Source organism: Thalia democratica, chromosome 2 (genome assembly GCF_965202585.1).
Source record: "Thalia democratica chromosome 2, ktThaDemo2.hap1.1, whole genome shotgun sequence".
Taxonomy (NCBI): domain Eukaryota; kingdom Metazoa; phylum Chordata; class Thaliacea; order Salpida; family Salpidae; genus Thalia; species Thalia democratica.
This window is the reverse complement of record NC_139166.1, coordinates 87,424,092-87,441,125: the sequence shown is the minus strand read 5'-3', so window position 1 is coordinate 87,441,125 and position 17,034 is coordinate 87,424,092.

Here is a 17,034-nt window from a genome sequence, read left to right as displayed (position 1 = left end):
AAAATAATGCTACTTACTTTCTTTTAAGATAAAAAGTTACACTAAACATCAGCGATAAAAAAAAAAACTTAAGAGGCACTAGTTATTTTATAGTTAACTTTTTTAATAGTTTTTTTTAGTTTTTTTTCGGAACTTTGTACGTTGTATAAGTTTTCTTTGATTGAAAAAAAAGTGGTTTTATTTTAGTGTTTTTTCTGATTTTTCATGCAATAATCTGTGTTTTTTTTAATATAAAGTATTTATAACTGTTAGTTATTTTTAATTACCACAATTAGTATCTGCCACATTATTTTCTTAATGAAAACTATAAAAAAGTTTACTTCAGTAGTACTAGTAGCTAATTTTATTTACTTAAATATGATATGTTATAGTCTGCGTTAATTACTGGTTCGATTATATTTTTAAAGTAATTATTATAACAAAAAGATAGAAAATACTAGAAAGTTTATTACTTAATCCACAATACTGAGAATGCGTAAAGTTTTATTCAGCTGAAAATTAATTTTGAAATAATAAAACTGGTTGAAAAAGTAGTTTAGAAAGTATTCTGTGAAAGAGTACACTAATAAAAAAAAAAACTATATTTTTTAAAGCTTATTATATATTTTTAAAGAATTATTTTAATTTGAATTACAAAAAGATAAATCCTTTGAACTTAAAACGTACTTAAGTGCAAACATTTTTGATGCTAAGTAATTGCTTATTATAGTTTTTTATTACTTATCAAATTGTCAAAAAATAATTTTATAATTTATCATAGCAATTTCTAGTTTAATATTATAAATTTTTCAAAGCTTTCATAATTTAATAAAATTTAGTAGTTTCTACTTGTATATAAAATTTTTTGACTACTAAAAATACACCGAAACTATAGCTTCACAGCTTTTAAAGTTAATTGATAGTTGTTCATCACATTGTAAAAATTAATTTTGTAAAATTTAACTTAAGTCAAAAAAAAATAATTTGTATTTTTTTAAGGTTCTACGATATATTTTTCAAATAATTAAACATATTTTTTGTTTATTTAGTTTTATCGATTAATATAATTATAGTGTCAAATATTAGAGAAAATCGTGTTCTCATACTATACTCTGTATAATATTTTTTATTTACTTTATAAAAATAAAATAAAAAATACGGGTTGAGAAAATCAAATTGTAATTTTTTTTTAATTATAACAGATTTCGTAACAAGTTTTTAACAAACCTCAAACACTTTTTTTTACCGATGTTTAGTCGTAACATATACTGACTGATTCTTAAAGCACTATTATTAAATCTTAATTAGTAAAAACGACTAAAACACAGCATGATCACAACCTTTTTCAGTAGTATGCAGTAGAAAAATATATACAAATAGAAAATGAAAATAGTTCGCTTCTAAACTTACAACGTTTGTTTTATATTAAAAAATTTAAGTAAAAATTAGTCGATTTGTTATTATACGATATAATTTGCAGCAATTTTTACAGCTCGTTAATAAACATCATTTGATTAATAAAAGTGTATAACGTTGTACTTAAATACTATTATTTTTGGCTGATGAAGTGTAGTTTTTAGCTGGAAATATTTTCTTAAAATTTTGGATAACAAAAATCAAAAACGTTTTTATAACTCCATATTATAAGCTGATATACATTATTTTAAACAATAATATACTAAACTCTGAAGTAACTAAATAAATAAATATTAAAAAAAACATTCATCCTTGCAGTTATTTACATAACTTATAAAAACGTATCAAAAAACGAAGTAGACTTTAATACCTATTGATTAATCATAAACAAACACTAGTTAAAAACTAATTATAGAAAAACTTAATGTGAAAGTTAAAATAGATAGTTATTTACTTTTATTTTAAATTTTTCAACATAAAGTTTATTTTTACTATTCAATTGTCCGACTTTTTATTTAAAATTTATAAGTCAATAAAAATATATAAGTTGCTACATAAGTATTTTTAAAAGTATTTTTATCGATAAAAGCGTACCTTTAATTTTAAGTGACATAGACAGATTTTAAAGGCAACCATGTAATATAAAATATTGGATAATTTACGAGCTTTGAAGGATAAGCTGTGCCACCATTATACTGTTAGTTTTGAGCTTGTACAAACCGGCACATAGTATTAAAAATAGTAATTTAGTAGTTTACTCCAAAATTATAACAGTTTTATCTGTTTTAATCTGTCAATTTTTTTATGCTGTATTTCTTAGCTATAAACTACTTTAAATTTTGTATTTAGAAATAAAATATTACTAACTTCAAACGGATCTCTAAAAAAGAATCTCTTTGTTTGCATATCTTATTTTTGAACTTTTGAGCACACGTTTGTTATTGAAGAAAAAAAAAACCAATTAAAGTCATTAAACCATAAATTAGTTTAAATAAAATGTTAGTTCTACGACTATTTTAAACAGCGCTGCAAATGTTAAATAATATTTTGATTAGTAAATAGTCTATGGTTTATGCTAGTTCGTACCAGATAAAATTGAGACATATTTACTTAATTTATGTTAACTTTTGTTTTCATTATATGTATAACACTTAATCAAACGTTTGTTTTAAAATACCTTATAGTACAATTCAAACCAAAATGGTAATCTTAGTAAAGAAGTAGTTGTTAAGAAACTACCTATTTTTTGATAAAATTTAGTCTTAAGTATACTAATTTGTCACCAAACTAATTACAAAAAAGAAATTTATAACATTATTTTCAGCTTCAAGCTCTAAACAATTTCTAAAAAATGTTTTGTACATGATGTAATGATATTAATATTTCATGTTCTTATTTTAAAGCGGATATTGTAAACTATTTTACGCAGTTTTCGTGACGTGCTTCCAGTATTATAAACTTTTGTTTTTATTTTAAGGAGTTAATTTAATTTCAATGCGTATATATTTGCGTTTGTCTTTCAATAAGCGTTAGTTGCTTAGTTGGTGATTTAGTTATTTAGCACTTTAATTTACTATAAAATTTATTGTTATTTTTAGTTTCAAGAATTAAGAAAACGTTTACATCGCGGAGTTGATTTTAGTATTTTATATAACTTTACGATTGTTAATAATTTTTATATTTTTTATTTGTGTCGTGATTTAATAGTTTCTTTCTTCAGAACTAAGAATTGCTATAGAAAATAAAATAAATTGCATTTTTACATAGTGTGTTTATTTATAACTTAGGAATAAGTTTGTAACTATATTGAGCTACATGTAAGTAAAGTAAACCTAATTGGTTAAAGTGGGGACCACGCAGTGTCTATTAAGAACCTTGTTTCTTCTGGTAGGAATCTTTCAGCTGTCAACACAATAAATGCACGCAAAAAACAATGATGATCTCCATTTTGATAATTCTCATCAAGCTAAGATAATGGAAGATAATGTTGAAATTTGTCCTTCGAAAAGTATTCAACAACTTTTTAGAAAATCAAGCGAAGTTAAGCAGCTAACAAATGAAAAAGAATTAACATTTTTGCAAAAGCAAGTTAAAAAGTTTAATTACAAATTTAAGCAGTCTAGATCACCAGATTACGAACGTGTGATGCTAAAAAACGCGATCATTTTTACGATGATTACAAAAAAAGTAATCAAAACAATTTTAATAACATTAGCGACACACTAAAATTGCAAAGACTAAGTAAAGTGTTTGAAAGGTTAGACTTTGTAAAAAACCCTCGTGATATTTTAAGATATTTTGAGAAGGAAATGTTTAATGAAGGTATTTCTAGTATTACAGAAAAGTATAAGCTTTTAATAGGGTTTTGGCCAAGAGAAGAGTTGTCATATTACAATAAAATGGCATTACGAGGTAAAAGAAATTATATTTGTTTAATAAACTTTTTATTAATAGATACTATAAGTTAGCTTAAATGTTATATAAAGTTTCAGTTTGGAATGAGCGATAAAAATTTAATAAAATGTTATAATAAAATATAGTGAGCAGGACAGAATTAAGTTTTTTCTTGCATATTTATTGCCCTTTTCGATCAAAGGTAAGATTAGGGAACATTTTGATGAAAGCTTTAAAGTTTTTAAAAGAAAACGACTAGCCATATGGAATGTTTATAAAGAAAACGCATTAATACCTAAGCAATTTAATTACGATAGACTACAGCAGTATGAGCAAAATCATTATCAGTCTAAAATAAATTACCATAACCAAGATCTTCCTAATCCTCAACAAAATTTTCATTTAAGAGATAATGGTATTAATCATTTTTACAACTATCGTCAACATAATCAAGATCATACGATTAGGAACATTAGAGATAGTGTTAAACTAAGAAAGTCATACAATGGGAATAGTAGTAACAATTTTAACATAGTACAGTGTTTATCGTGTCATCAACACTTACCTACAAAAACATCTAATACAACCAAAGAGTTTTAAACAGTCAACAAAAAGCTCAGGTAACCAAAAACACTATAGCAATTGGAGTAACTGGTCAAGTAGTATGGTTTAATGTTCACAAGGTTTACGGTTTTATTCATCGTGATGATCAGAACAGAGATATTTTTGTTCATTATACAGCTGTCATCAAAAATAACACTAACAAATTCTTAAAGTCTCTTGTACAAGGAGAGAAAGTCCAGTTTGATATTGTTGTAGGAAAAAAAACATTCCAGAAGCCGCAAACGTGACACATCCTATCGGTAAAACAGTTCAAGGGTCTAAGTAATTGTAGATAAGAATTCAAACTACAACCAAAATTTTCTACAAAAAAGATTAAACAGTAACTATTATTCAAGTAACCCCCAACAGCGTGAAGGAAAAGATAATAGAGTAATAAAAATATAAAAAATATTGTAGCAAACCAAAACATAAAGTGCCAAAATTGCAGCTTAAAAGTTATAAACGAGACTCAGGCTATTAAAATTCTTCAAAAACAAAATTAAGAAACTAGTGTATCAAGCAACATATTAGCTAAAGAGAAAAACAAGATGGCAGTAACTGATTGCTTTAACAAAAAAAAATTATAACACAGAATAAAAAAGAGTCAGAATTACTAAAAGCAGGTCTTAAACTTTTAAAATTTATCATAAAGCCCTTTTGAAGATAATATTTTATTTTATATTTTTCTATAAAGCATATGTTTTGTGTCGCTAGACACAAAAAGAAATACTTTATACTTGAATCCTATAAAAGTTAGTTAATGAAAATACTACTTATTATTTTGTAAAATACTTTAAAGAAAAAGTTTTCTGTTTTGTTTATAAAAGTTTGCGAGTAAAATATTAAAAATATATGTCTTTTTTTTTTTTGTTTAAAAACAAAATAATTTTTCACGTGTTTTAAACTATTAATTTTCTATTCAATGCATATTTAAATGCTTGATTTTTTTTGTTTTGTATAAAATATTTGGTTTGAAAGTAAGTACTGACAGGTTTGTTATTGTCTTTTGGCATAGTAACATAGTAGCTTTTACTGAACTTTCTTAAAAGAATATCTAAAAAAAAATTTTTTGAGCCGTTTTTGTTTTGTATAATGAATTAAAACTACAATAATAGACAATTAAAAAATGAATTTTGTCTATGTCAACATGTGACTTCGATGAATTTTTAAATATGAAGTTTAGAGAAGAACAAGCGAATCAATAGAATTCGTTCCTGCTAGATGAACCACCGTAAAAGAAGCAGCCCGAGACAAGATGCCCAATGATAAGAAGCCTGAGGACAAGAAGCCGGAAGACAAGTATACCAAAGAGAATGATTAAAGAAATCTAGTTGACTAACATTTTTACTTTGCCTTATATTGTGTTTTATCTTAATTTTTGTAAATTATGTAATTTTTGATATAATAAGTAATACAGTTTCTTTTTCTTACCTTTATTTTGACTTATATAAAAATTAAAGTTATTAGGATTTTAAGGATTTAAATTATTTAAAACTAGGCTTTAAACACTAATTTGAAAAGTAAAAATAAAATAGCGTAATGGTATTCAAATTTCATTTTCTTATTTTAAAGCGGATGTTGTAAACTCTTTTACGCAGTTTTCACGACTTGCTTCCAGTATTATAAACAAACATTTTTTTATTTTAAGGATTTAACTTAATTTCAATGCATATATATTTGCGTTTGTCTTTCAAATACGCGTTAGTTGCTTAGTTGGTGAACTAGTTATTCCGCACTTCAAGTTACGATTATATTCATTGATATTTCTAGTTTTGAGAATCAAGAAAACGTTTATATCGCGGAGTTGATGTTAGTGATTTATATAATTTTACGATTGTTAATACATTTTAAAGATTTTATTTATGTCGTGATTTAATAGTTTCTTTCTTCAGAACTAAGAAATATTATTGAAAATAAAGTAAATTGCATTTGTTCAAAGTGTGTTTATTTATAACTTAGGAATAAAATTGTAACTATATTGTGCGACATGTAAGTAAAGTAAACCTAATTGGTTGAAAAAGATACATAAAATATAATAAATTGATAATAAAGCTTAGTATACTTCTTTTTATTGTTATCATTTCCTTATATTTATTTTTTAATTTCTAAAAAGCTTAATTTATGACTACAGTTTTGTTAATAAATACTAAAGGTATTTAAGTAAAGTTTTGTATTCGTTACAGCTTTTTGTGCATTTGATTTTATATTTTGACTTGCTTTACAACAGTCTGAATTTTTTTTCTGTTCAAACTGAATAATTAATAATTTCTTATATCAAAAAATTTAATAAGAGGTTTCTATCAGTTTTTCCTTATATAACAGAGTTGTATTAATACCATTTAAATCTAAGTACTAGTTTTCATACCATTAAATACTTCTTAAGCTAAATGTTTTTTAAAAGTTTGTTTTTATTAAAAGTGATAAATATTTTAAAGTTAGTACGCAGCGTTATGCTGTCTAAAATTTTAAGTTTTGTCAGCGTCTGTTTACTGAAAAATAAATGGTTATATGAATATGAAAATTATGTGAGAGTTTGTGTTTTCTTTGTATCGCGTCAAAAAAATCTAAAAGTAATAATTTCTGAAAACAATTTAAATAAAAATAAAAGTCTCTTTAATTTCGTAAAAAAAATAACTAAATTAATAGAAACACAAATTAAAACAGAAAAAACTTAAAAAAACGTTAATAAGCAGGAGAAGAAAATATTTATTAGTCTTAATGTTATGAGTTTGCAAAATAAGTTAAAAACAGTCATAAAAGTTTTATGGATAGTTTCTTGGAAGCTGTAAAGTTGTTCTGATTTCGTAATATTTTATGCTAGTAAACTTGTTTTCGCATTACGCAAACAAAAAAAAATTCAAAATGTAGTGGTTCTAAGTTTGTTACTAGCATAAAAATAAAATATAAATATAAAATGTTTGTTTCAATATATTTTGCCTTTTTAAACAAATTGTAAATAAATTACTAATCAAATTTATTGCTTTTTTCTGCCATATTACTTCCCTCCTTAATAAAAAAATTACTGTTTCATGTTTTCTAAATAAATTTTAACAATAATAAAAAAAGCTCATTGTTATTATATTTGTCACAAAATGTAAAACAATAAATTATCATAATTTGTTACTCTGTATTCTTAGATAACATGAACAGAAAGTCTTTTTAAATTTAAAAACACCTTTACTTGAATGAATTCAAAGTTTTAAATAACAAACATTTTAAGCATGTCGTGACGTTTAAATATTTTCACGCATGTTTTTTAAAATAATTTCAATAAGTATATTGTAGTTTTTTTTTAAACGTAAGTAAAAACTGGCACTTACCAATAAAAAAAAATTAAATATTATCAAATTATAAACTAGTAGACTATGCATATTTACTGAAAGTGCATCTTTTTATCACTTAATTGTTTGTTATATTTGCTAGAGTTTAATTGTTCACAAAGTAGTTAAAAATGCAGCTTTTAGTTAAATTGTTTTTATTGTATAAACCTTGCTTATTTAACAATTAAAATTTTTTTTTTTCATTTTTTTCAACTTATAACTTTTCTTAATCTCTTTATAAGAAAAATCAGGTTTGACAACAGCTTTTAGAGAATAGTCAAGGAAATAAATTATTTTAAAATTTTTGGAATTAAAAATAAAGAAAACATTAAGAACAAAAAATTAATGATAATTTATATATGTAAACTAAAAGTATATGCAAACTATTAGTTTGTAATTTAAGATGGAAACTTTATTTCCATAATTTTAAATTATTTTAAAACATTTAACATATTTTAAACATAATAATTATTTTTAATACTCATATATTAATAATATTTTAAACACTCTTATTACTACAAAAAGAGTATCAAAGTATGTAAAACTTTTTTATTACACCTTTATTTTTTTTAAATTAAATTTATTCATTTTATATGAACAGATCTTGGTCAAATAGTATTTTTTAAATTACGGTAAAAACTTACAAAATTTTAATTAGTTAACTTGATTTTATATTGATGCTAAAACTTTTTATTGCAAACTGTGTAACAAACTATTACATATTATTACAAAATTTTTAACAAAAGTTGAGCTGGTATAAACTGGTATGCTTTATTACACTTTTTTTTACATATTTTTAACAATAAAGATTTTAAATGTTTTAAAGTTTTAAAGATACTATTTTTAAAAAAAAGACTAGAACTACATTTAATTGGTTTGCAAACAAAAGTGTCTTCGGTAACTAAAATGAATTTTTGATATAAAAAATATAAGTTTTTAATTTAATTTAAAGCCTACATAAAGCTAATAAAAAAAAAAGAATTAAATTTAAGTATAAATCTAGATTAAAAGTTAAAGCTTGAGTAAACCTATAAACTTAAGAAATTTAAAACTTAAACTTTATCCTTAGATATTAACTACGCTAGAAGTATAATAAAGTTTTCTTCTTAAATTAAATATTGAACGAAATTAATGACGTTTACTTTGAAACTTTAATTTTGAGTTAAATATTCTATTTAAATATTACATCTAACAAAATTTCAACTAAAAATTTAAATTTGCAGCTTAAATAAATAAAAAAACACAAGTTATTTTTGTTGAACTTTTAACATAAGTAATTAAATATAGTCCAATAAACTTTTTAACTATATCTTAACTTGCTTATAATTATAAAGTTACATTGTAGGTTTAAACTTTTAAATCTACAATATTCATCAAACGTTTAAATCTAGAAGCTGCCGTTCTGTATCTAAAGTCTATTTTAAGTTTGTATGTTAAAGTTCCTTTGCAGCTTTAGAATAGCATGTATTTTTGTTTTTGTTTTAAACAAAATTACAGTATACAGAGCGTATAAAATAAAATTATTAGTTACGAGTATAACTATGAAACAAAAAATTCTTCGTTAAAAATTTTAATATTTTTTTATTATCTTGTAGTTTTGTTAAGCTATTGTTCATTTAGCTTTTATCATACTGAACAAACATATGTTTAGTAAAGTAGCTGTTGTCAAAAAGAAATCAAGTAACCTATAAATGTTTATTTTTTGAATGGTAATGACCATGATAAATCTATACTTTTTGTTTGATGTAGAGATAAATAAAGTATTTAAATAAAGTAAGTCTTTTTTAAAAGCACGGACATATTTTTAGATATATAGTAAGTATTTTTTACAGGTTTTAAATGCAGTTCCTACTATAAAATTACGTAGATAGTTTTTCAAGGCAATCACGTGGTAAGAAATATTAGATAGTTTACAACATTTAAAAGATTAGTCGCTCGACTGTTATAGTTTATAAGCTTCACTGTAAGAAGTTAGCTGAGTTTGTCTATTTTTTGTATATATTTATATATACTCTGTTACCAATCTTTTAATAAGTTATTGTGAAAACTTAAAATATAAATAATTGCATTAATTTCTTGTAAAATTGTTTTGCTTTAGGTTAAAATCAAATGTATTATTAAGTTGTTTTTATTTTACAATTAATATAAGCAAGAACTACTTTTTGAACTAAAAGTATATCTAAGTTAGAATTTGTAAACAACAATTTTCACTACCACAGAACTGTTATAGATAGAAATAAACCATATATTTATCTATTTATCATTCCATAGTAATTTATAACAGATTTTACATTGCAAAAAAAAAATAGTTAATTTTATATAAAATAAACCTAGTAGCAAGTTTTCTACAGCTAAGTTTTGTTAAGTAAAACTACTTATTAAATAACTGGCTTTTACCAGTTAAAATTTTTTCCTCCGTCACAATAGATAAAATAATAAACTTGTTTGTAATATATTAACTACATTGTAACAACATATTACTCCACGAATATATTTTACTTCACTAAAATTTGATAATTTTTTTTCTAAAAAAAATAATTTGAAAGTATAAAATAAAGTTTTTTAAAAATGCAGTTTTTACAATACTAATGTGATATGATAACTATTCTTCTATTGATATTCAATACTAAAAATGCTATTCCTCTCGAAAAAGTAAATAATTATTTTTCAAACATTACACTTTTATTTTATTACGAATAATTTTTTAATATATATACCGAAGTTTGCCGCTTAAAACTAGAGCATTGAATATGTTGTACTAACTTTAAAGACTATTAATTTATATAAATAACAATTCAGTGAGAGTTTGTAATTTTATTTTATAACGTTACAAACTTTTATGAAGTTTTATAAAAAACTTTTAACGAGGTACGTAATTTTTTTAAACGTATAAAAATAGATTGTTTTCTAATTATATAGAAACGCAAAAAAGACCATAGTTGGAAAAAACGTAGAACAATAAAAAAAGATAGTTATAAGTTAAAAAAAAAACTTAATGATAAAAACATAGTAAGTAAATTTAAAGTTATTGTTATACTATAACGAACCACTCATTACATTTACCGATTTGTTATATTAAATCATTTCAAAATAGTTAAAGTTAAAGAATTTATAAGTTTAATGTGATGTCACAATTCGTGTTGAAAATAGAAAATGAGAAAAAGAAGCGTGAAATAAATTTGAGAGAAAGAGTTTAAAACTTGGCTAGTAGACGCGAGTCATATTATTGGCGCGAGAGACCGGAGACGCGGAGAGAACGCACATAACGACATGTTGAAGATAGAATTTATCGAAGCGTACGAAGAACAATGGCTTTCTTGTTATTGGATGTGGATAAAAAACTTTATCGGTTAAGTCTATTTTATGTCCATGTCTAATGTTTTTATTTAGTTAATTGGCTTACTGGGCTCTTGTTAGAAGTCGTTGGTTCTAATTTCTTTTATTTCACTTTTTTCTCAATGTGTTTATTAATCGTGTATTTATATATATGTATATATAAAGCTGGTGCACTAATAACTAGTTTGATAACGATATTTTTATATATTAATATACTAAATTAAGCGTTTTATCAAAGCGTCTGTAAAACTTTAATTAATATTTTTAGTAATCTTATTCAAGAGCAGCTTTAATGTAAACAATTCCCATCAATCAGTATCGCAATGTTGATGACAGTTACAATACAAATTGTAAAATTGTTTTTAACTCAAAATTTCTTAGCTTTAAAGTTTTGTTGGCAGTAAATAAACTATCAAAAAGATGTGAATAAACTTTGTTTCATTTTAAAATTATTGTTAACATATAAACAAGTAAAAATTAAAGCAATTCGTTCCTGGTAAATAAACGATCGTAAAAGAAGCAGCCCGAGAACAAGAAGCCCGATGACAAGAAGCCTGAGAACAAGAAGCCGGAAGACAAGTAGATCAAAGAGAATGATTAAAGACAATTAATTGACTATCATTTTTACTTTGTCCTTATATTGTGTTTTACCTTAATTTTTGTAAATTATGTAACTTTTGAGATAATAAGTAATACAGTTTCTTTTTCTTACCTTTATTTTGACCCGCGCTTTTAACACTTATATAAAAGTTTTAAGTTATTAGAATTTTAAGGATTTAAATTAATTAAAACTAGGCTTAAAACACTAATTTGAAAAGTAAAAATAAAATAGCGTAATGGTATTCAAATTTAATTTTCTTATTTTAAAGCGGATGTTGTAAACTGTTTTACGCAGTTTTTGTGAGGTGCTTCCAGTATTATAAACAAACATTTTTTTATTTTAAGGAATTAATTTCATTTCAATGCGTATATATTTGCGTTTGTCTTTCAAATACGCGTTAGTTGCTTAGTTGGTGAACTAGTTATTCCGCACTTCAAGTTATTATTAAATTCATTGTTTTTTCTAGTTTTGAGAATCAAGAAAACGTTTACATCGGGGAGTTGATGTTAGTTTTTTATATAATTTTACGATTGTTAATACATTTTATAATTTTTTTTTGTCGTGATTTAATAGTTTTTTTCTTCAGAACTAAGAAATATTATTGAAACTAAAGAAAATTGTATTTGTTCAAAGTGCGTTTATTCATAACTTAGGAATAAGCTTGTAACTATATTGAGATACATGTAAGTAAAGTAACCTAATTGGTTAAAATATATACATAAAACATAATAAATAATTAATAAAGCTTAGTATACTTGTTTTTTTTGCTATAATTTACATTATTTATTTTTTAATTTCTAAAAAGCTTAAGTTATGAATACAATTTTGATAATAAACACTAAAGGTATTCAAGTAAAGTTTTGTATTCGCTTGTTGTGCATTTAATTTGCTATTTTGACTTGCTTTACAACAGTCTAAAATTTTTTTCTGTCAAACTGAATAATTTATAATTGCTTCCATCAAAAACATTAATAAGAGCTATCAGTTTTTCTTTAATATAACAAAGTTTTATAAATACCATTTAAATCTAAGTACTTATTATTACACCATTAAATACTTCTTAAGCTAATTGTTTTTTAAAAGTTTGTTTTTAATAAAATTAAAAAATATTTTCAAGTAAGTATGCAGCTTTGTGCTGTCTTAAAATTAAAGCGTCTGTTTGTCAGCGTCTGTTTCCTGAAAAATAAATGGTTATATCTTATTAAAATTGTGTGAGAGTTTGTGTTTTCTTTGTATCGCGTCAAAAATTCTAAAAGTATTAATTTCTGAAATCAATTTAGATTAAAATAAAAGTCTCTTTAATTTTGTAAAAAAAAGATTATAATTTAATAGAATCACAAATTAAAACAGAAAAAACTTTAAAAAACGTTAATTAGCAGAAAAAAAAATAATTATTAGTCTTAATGTTATAAGTTTGCAAGAGAAGTTAAAAAAAGTCATGAAAACTTTATAAATAGTTTCTTGGAAGCTGTAAAGTTGTTCTGATTTCGTTATATTTTATGCTAGTAAACTTGTTTTAGCATTACGCAAACAAAAATAAATTCAAAATGTAGTGGTTCTAAATTTGTTACTAGCATAAAAATAAAATATAAATATAAAACATTTGTTTCAACATATTTTGCCTTTTTAAACAAGTTGTAATTAAATTACTAATCAAATTTATTGCTTTTTTCTGCTATATTACTTCCTTCCTTAAAATAAAGATTACTGTGTTATGTTTTCTAAATATATTTTAACAACAATAAAAAAATCTCATTTTTGTTATACTTTTCACAAATTGTAAAACAATAAATTATCTTAAATTGTCATTGTTTTACATAACTGTATTCTTAAATAACATGAACAGTAAGTCTCCTTAAATTAAACACACCTTTATTTGAATGATTTCAAATTTTTAAATAACAAACATTTTAAGTACGTCGTGACGTTTAAAAAATTTCACGCATCTTTTTAAAAAATAACTTCAATAAGTAAATTGTAGATATATTAAACGCGCTTTGAAAAATATCAAATTTTGTACTGGTATAAGCCAGTAAACTGATCAAAATTTTTAAAAACTTGGTTGTAAAAATTAAATTGGATGTATTTTAATAGTATTTATGTTTGTAGCCTTTATTTTAAATAATGAAAAAAAAGATTAAGAGAGAAGAAACACTCAGTTAGTTGATATTCAAAATATAACATAGGATTTAAATACAAATATATGTAAGTTTTTTTAAATAGTAAAACATTATAGGTTGCTTTCTAGTTTAAAAAGAATATATTCACTTGTTTGTTATTATAAATATATTTTACACTTATAAATTATGTTATTAAGACTATTAAAAACATGACGACTATTTCGTTTCAATACTTTGAGTAAAAATTAGCTATCACCAATAAAAAAATATTAAATACTATCAAATTTTAAACTAGTAGACTATGCATATTTATTAAAAGTGCATCTTTTTATCTATTAATTGTTTCTTAAATTTGCTAGAACTTAATTGCTCACAAAATAGTTAAAATGCAGCTTTTAGTTAAACTGTTTTTTATTGTATAAACCTTGTTTATTTTATAAAAAAAAGTTTTTTTTTTCATTTTTTTACAGTTTAAAAGTTTTCTAAATCTTTTTGTAAGAAAAATCGGTTTGACAACAGCTTTTAGAGAACAGACATAGAACTAATTTACTTTAAAACTTTTTGAATCAAAAACTAAGAAAACATTAACAATAAACTACTTAAAAAACTATTGATAATTTATATATGTAAACTAAAAGTATATGCAAACTATTAGTTTGTAATTTAAGATGGACTAATATTTTAAACATCTTATTACTACAAATGAGTTTCAAAGTATGTAAAACTTTTTTAATTACATCTTTATGTTTTTTTAAATTGAATTTATTCATTTTATATGAACAGATCTTAGTCAAATAGTATTTTAAAAACTACGGTAAAAACTTACAAAAGTTTAATTAGTTAACTTGATTTTTTATTGATGCTAAATGTTTTATTGCATACATGTGTAACAAACTTTTACATATTATTACAAAATTTTTCAACAAAAGTTGAGCTGGTATAAACTGGTATGCTTTATTACACTCTTTTTTAGATATTTTAAATAAAAATGATTTTAAATATTTTAAAGTTTTGAAGATACTATTTTCGAAAAAGACTAGAACTACATTTAATTAGTTTGCAAACAAAAGTTTCTTTAGTAAACAAATTGAATTTTTATTAAAAAACAATATATATCTTTAATTTAATTAAAAGTTCACATAATGCAAAAAATAAATAAAATAGAATTAAATTTTAGTATAAATCTATATTAAAAGTTAAAGCTTAAGTAAACCTATAAACTTAACAAATTTAAAGTTTAAACTTTATCCTTAGATATTAACTACGCTAGAAGTATAATAAAGTTATTTTCTTAAATTAAATATTGAACTAAATTAATGACGTTTACTTTAAAACTTTAACTTTGAGTTAAATATTCTATTTAAATAATGCATCTAACAAAATTCCAACTAAAAACTTAAATTTGCAACTTAAATAAATAAAAAAAAAACAAGTTATTTTTGTTGAACTTTTAACATAAGTAATTAAATATAGTCCATTAAACTTTATAAATATATCTTAACTTGCTTATAATTATAAAATTACATTGTTGGTTTAAACTTTTAAATCTATAATATTTATTAAAAGTTTACATCTAGAAGCTACCGTTCGACATCTAAAGTCTATTTTAAGTTTTCTATGTTAAAGTTCCTTTGCAGCTTTAGAATAGCATCTGGTAAATGTACTTTTGTTTTTATTCCAAACACATTTACAGTATATAATAAAATTATTAGTTACGAGTATGAGTATAAAACAAAAAATTCTTCGTTAAAAATTTTAATCTTTTTTCAACATCTTGAACTTTTGTTTAGCAATTGTTCATTTAGCTTTTATCATACTGGACAAACAGATGTTTAGTAAAGTAGCTGTTGTCAAAAAGAAATCAAGTAACCTATAAATGTTTACTTTTGAATGGTAATGACCATGATAAATATATACTTTTTGTTTGATGTAGAGATAAATAAAGTATTTAAATCCTTAAGTCTTTTTTGAAAGCACGGACATATTTTTATACACATGGTAAGTATTTTTTACAGGTTTTAAATGTATTTCGAACTATAAAATTACGTAGATATTTTTTCAAGGCAATCACGTGGTAAGAAATATTAGATAGTTTACAAAATTTAAAAGATTAGTAGCTCAACTGTTATAGTTTATAAGCTTCACTGTAAGATTTTAGCTGAGTTTGTCTATTTTTTGTATATATTTAAAAGTACTCTGTTACCAGTCTTTTAATAAGTTATTGTGAAAATTCATAATATAAATAATTGCATTAAATTTCTTGTAAAATTGTAGTGCTTTAAGTTACATTCAAATGTATTATTAAGTTGTTATTTTTTCACAATTAAAATAAGCAAAAACTACTTTTTGAACTAAAAGTATATCTAAGTTAGAATTTTTAAAGAACAATTTTTACTACCTCAGAACTGTTATAGGTAGAAATAAACAAAATCTTTATCTATTTATCATTCCATAGTAATTTATAACAGTTTTTACATTGCAAAAAAAAAAGTTAATTTTTATCAAATAAACCTAGTAGCAAGCTAAGTTTTGTTAAATAAAAATAGTTAATAAAAAACAGGCTTTTACCAGTTAAAATTTATTCCTTCGTCACAATACATAACATAATAAACTTGTTTGTAATATATTAACTGTATTGTAACAGCACTTTGCTCCACGAATATATTTTACGTCACTAAAATTTGATAAAATTTTTTCTAAAAAATAATTTGAAAGTTATGCAGTTTTTAAAATGCTAATGTAATATGTTAACTATTCTTCTATTGATATTCAATATTAAGAATTCAATTTCTCTCGAAAAAGTAAATAATTATTTTTCAAACATCACACTTTTATTTTGTTACGAATAGTTTTTATAGTAAATATACCGAAGTTTGCCGCTTAAAACTAGAGCATTGAATATGTTGTACTAACTTTAAAGACTATTAATTTATATAAATAATAATTCAGTGAGAGTTTGTAATTTTATTTTATAACGTTACAAACTTTTATGAAGTTTAATAAAAAATCTTTGACGAGGTACGTAATTTTTTAAACGTTTAGAAATAGATTATTTTCTAATTATATAGAAACGCAAAAAAGACCATAGTTGGATAAAAACGTGGAACAAAAAAAAGAAAAGATAGTTATGAGTTTAAAAATAACTTAATGATAAATTCATAATAAGTACATTTAAAATAAATGTTATACTATAACGAACCACTCATTACATTTACCGATTTGTTATATTAAATCATTTCAAAAGAGTTAAAGTTGAAGAATTTAA